This window comes from Eucalyptus grandis, chromosome 10 (genome assembly GCF_016545825.1).
Source record: "Eucalyptus grandis isolate ANBG69807.140 chromosome 10, ASM1654582v1, whole genome shotgun sequence".
Taxonomy (NCBI): Eukaryota; Viridiplantae; Streptophyta; class Magnoliopsida; order Myrtales; family Myrtaceae; genus Eucalyptus; species Eucalyptus grandis.
In genome coordinates, this window is record NC_052621.1 from 26,057,727 (window position 1) to 26,062,800 (window position 5,074).

Genomic DNA, 5,074 nt, shown 5'->3' on the forward strand with positions numbered 1-5,074 from the left:
TTTCTTTGTCTTCGTTGAACCGTTGTAGCGTGGAAATATTTTGAATTCCCGTCGCCCCATTGAAGCCAATTTGCGCAAGACCTCATATCCCAATACATCTCTTCTTGCCACCACAGCCGTTCTATATTCTCTTTAAGCTCCTGACTTTCCTGCTTGCTGGAAAATTGGTGATCCCCATTCGTAATCTCAGTTAATTTTTGTTTGAGCCTTTTGATTTGGATAGAGGCATTAGAAAACTTATTTTTGCTCCATGCGGTCAACTCTTGTGTAACGGAATGTATTTTCTGAGAAAAAGTCATATAACAATGCTGGTTGTTTCCTCAGCAACGACTTATGATGTCCCGACATTCTTCTTCCTCCGTCCAATATGCTTCAAACTTAAATTCCTTTCTTTTATTCTCCCGAGCAAGATGTAAAGATAACACCAAAGGGCTATGATCAGAACCTACCACTGGAAGGGCGACAACTTCAGCATTTGGGAAGGTAATTCTCCACTCCATTGTACAAAGAGCTCTATCTAGCCTCTTTTTAACTAAATTTTCACCTTCTCTATTATTAGCCCAAGTAAAAGCACACCCCTTTGTATCAATATCCATCAAGGAACAATCGTTGAGCATCTCTCTAAAGGCCGCTATTCTATGTTGATCAGCTTCCCTTTTCCCAACTTTTTCCCAACTATATAGAATTTCATTAAAGTCCCCCATACAGAGCCAAGGAAGTTGATTAGTAGAATGAAGATTCCGAACATTTTCCCATAACATAAGTCTCTCCTGGAATTTTGTGGAAGCATGCATCATTGTGACTCTCATTAGTTGTCCACTATTCGGATCCTTACATTCCACATCCATATGCTCTTTTGAACTCGAATTGATTTGAATTTCCACGCCCTCATTCCACATCAGCACCAAACCCCCGGCAATTCCTATTGGTTGCTCTACGAATATGTTGAAACTTCTATCTTTTTCAGACTTTATCCACCATCGACTCCTTATTTTTAGTTTCCATCAAGAAAACCAAATCGGGCTTTTCTTGAGCCATTAAGGCTCTAAGCTCCTAAACTGTCAGGGGGTTGCCCAGCCCCTGACAGTTCCAACTTAGAATCTTCATGGTGTCTTTGGTGGCTTATTAAGGCTAGCCACCAGAGCCCAATCCTTCCCCTCTCTTACCAACTGCACAGGGGTATCTAATAATTCCATATCATCCAGAATATAAGAGGTAGAAACTTCTGCTCTTTTATGTTTATTTGTTTTTTGATATTTCGGCATCTTCGTTTTAGATTCACTCGTGATGTTCAGTCCTGCATCGGGTGGGCCTTCGAGTAGCATCAACTGTTTTCCACTGCCCTCTTTGGCTGATGAAAGCATTTCTTTGCCATCTCTTCCCACCAATGAAGAAGGGCTATCTACTCATTTCTTGTTCCGGGAAAGGGGGTTAATTGTTTCAGTTTCTACCCTTGCAGTAACTTCCATATTGACTGTCTCCACGGGAGTTTCAGGTATAGATTCTTCTTCATTAGGAACAACCTTGCCATAAAATGCTTCCCAATGTGGACTTTTACTTCTACTTTGAACCATGGCCCATACTTTCCTACCTTGTTTGTAGCCCAGTTCGTTGTTTCATAGGGTATCTCCTCACAATATGATGCATAGTGCCCAATTCGCCCACATGAGTAACAAAAGTGAGGGAGACGCTCATATTTAAACTCCACCCATAAATTCTTGTTCCCTATCTTGACTAAAGCCCCAATTTTCAGAGGAGCTGTATGATTCATCTCTACTTTAGCTTTCCCTGTCTTATAGGGACCATAGCCTTTAGATGCTAATTGTATTTCTTTTACTGCTCCCACTTTACCAGCAACATTAGAAAATACCTCTTCTAAGATCCATCTCGGGGGTAGTCCAACAATGTGAACCCATAACTCATATCTAGAAAAATCATAGCAGTGTACAGGGATATCTGGCTCACATTGTTTTAGCACTAACAAATTGCTTGCAAATGACCACGGCCTAGATTTCAGGACTCTCTCCTTTTCCTCCTCTGTCTCGAATACAAACGAGAAGAGACCCAGTTCTTTTTTAGAGCATTCAACAGCCTCTGTTTTCCACGCCTTCTTCATAGTGTTGCAAAATGCTTGAAAATTCACATTGGATTTTGAGTATAACTTACCAAAGAGAGTATGACTACATTCAATGCGTTTGTTATGGGGGATTTCCTGTTGTACTTCAATTACATCATTGGCAGACCATAAATGGCCTAAACTCTTGCAGAGAGCAGCAAGACGACACTGATTTTCCTCATCATGCTCCATTCCGACATCAAATTAGTGGGTTTTTGGGGTTGATAGTGGCTGAGGGATGAGGTTATCTTCAGGACTGTTCTGTGGATGTCTAATGGCTTTGGGTATTGGGTGATTGAAGGGAGCTCTGCAAGATAGTGGAGGGGAGGCGAAATCTGTCGGAAGGTGCTACTCCACGCTCGATTTCCTGTGAAACATAAGGGGGGATTGCATTTCCGAGATGGTTTTAGGGTTTGTGTTCTGTATACCCATGGATTTGGGCAGTGATTTACTAGTTTCGAATGGTATGGTTTCCACAAAACTATGGGATGGAGCAGTGATTTAGGTTTTGGGGGTAAAAGCTCCTATGGGATTGGGAGAGGAGAACTCAACTAGCGAGAGAGAAATCTTAAAAAGTGGTTTAATAGTTCCAAGGTCGAATATCACTAAAGTAAATGTTGGGCATTTTATGCGGTATGGTGAGCTTTGATGTAGATCATTTTTACAAAAAAATTCTAAATTTTGTTCTTTCCTTCCTTTCCTTTTCTTTCTCTTTTCTTTTTGCCAGTGGTTGGTCGCTAGCTTGGTGAGGGTCGCCCTCACTCACTACATGCGAAGGTCGGCCGTGCCTAGGCAAGGCCTAGTGAGGCTGCCTTGGCTTGGGCGAGGGACCCTCACCCAAGCTAGGGTGGCCTCACTAGCACTCACCCTCCCCTAGAGAAGGTCGGCCCTTGCTAGCCAACAAAGTGTAAAAAAAATTGTAAAAAATGTCTACATCAATGCTAACTGTATCATATAGAATGGCTGGCATCTAGCTAGTGATTTTTGGTCAAAATTGGTCAAATAGACTACATTAGCAAATTGTCAAAAGGTTTAGGACTCGATTAGCCAAATTGAAATTTTTAGGACTAAATAGGACTTTATTAATAATTTCCCTGGCAATTTCCTATATATTGGATCTCTAATTATTTAACATGTGATTCATGAACCATGAAATCATTAACTTATGTAAAAAGCCATGTCCATCCTAACATGCAATCGAACAATCACGAACAAGTGAGGTGCAGGAAACACTTCTATTGTCGGTCTTCTATCTTTTTGGAAATGATAGGACGATGCATGCAAAAGAGTCCATATTTTTATCACGTGAGATGCATCCTAAAGATAATCAATTAGGCCCTTCATCTCATCCCAACCTGGACAGCACGCATCTCCGATAACGCTCAGGAATTTGGTTCGATCCCTCGCATCGTGCAATCCTGTTTAGTCGATTATAGCGAGCTAAGACAAATCATGTTCAGGAACTGCGTGGAGATGGTTTATGACCAGTTCCTAAGGGTGGCGATTAGGGACCAAATAAAATCAATAGCGAGCGAATCAATAGTCTCAATGTGTTCAGCAGCTCGAATAGGATGGCATTGTCTCGATCGATTCAAACTAGCAAACACAGTCACACTTGTTGTCTCGATGTGTTCGGCGGCTTGAATAGGATGGTAGCAACTCATTATCTCGATCGATTCAAACTAGCAAACACAGTTACACAGCTTTGCGATGAGGACTACGACTAAGAGCAAAAATATTGGCAACAATGCCTTTTGCGGTGGCTCGAGATGGACGCGATAATTGCGATGTGAATGATGCTATGCGATCAAGTCAAAGGAGAGTCAAGCAGCGGGATCTGAATGTTGCTTGTATTCTCCCCGTGGTGTGTTTTGTTTTGGGTCGAGAGTCTCTTCACAATTCCACTGAATATTCTGCTTGGTCCCGACCGAGAGAATACATGCTGTCTCTGGCCGAGGGTGTTGCGGTATTTGCTGAAATCCCTTTCATTGAAGGGTGCTGCTGAGATTTCAGTAGAGGGTGGCCGGGCTTATGGGGGCTCGGGCTTGAAAATTGAAGTGGGTTTTTCTCTTTTAAATTTAATTTCATTTAGCCGGGCCAGTTAAATTGCAGTTCACAACCAAGCCGATTTTAATGGAATTCATTTGATGCGGACATGTTACTAGTGAACAAAAATGGTCATATGCCTAAATGCAATGTGCATGCAAAATTGTGTGATAGCAGTATTTTGTTTGAAGGGTCAAATAATGTCATTGTCAGAAAATTCAATCCCAAAGTTTTTGTGAAACGTCTGAGATTTTTAGACAAAAGTCATATGTCAACAGATAATTTTAAAAGATATTTAAAAAATTTCGAGGAAATTATCTTTTCTTCACCCTTAATTAATGTATGTTTGCCATGACAATAAATTTGATCGATATAAGTAATGGTCATGCTTGATCTATTAGTTAAGACGTACTCAATGTAAGTGAATCAAATTTTCTCTTTAAATCAACAATTTCAAACGTCTTTAAATATAATTTAAATTTGAAAGGAGTGTTAGAATACTTAAATGTTAAACCGCACTTCAATATAACAATTTAGATTTCTAAAAAGTTGACAGTAGTCTTACAAAATCTTATCTAAAGTTCAAATGCTCATTATATATTTTATCTCTAATGTAGGTTAGATGACAAAATAGTATTATGCTTAATATTCGTATCATCAAGGATATCAAGTGACTCAATATTCATAAAATGCTTAAATCTAGTCTATATCGGACAATGTAAGTATACAAAAAATGCATTATATAATCCATTTGTTCAATTATCCAACGACAACTCACAACTTCATCTTGCAGGTCAACATTACATAACAACCAATGAACTCTCGAGATTTTCCCTCTAGTTTTGCCTTCTCAAGTGATTTTTCATAGAGAGAGAGAGAGAGAGCCTAAGTAATTAATGGGCCATGTGCATT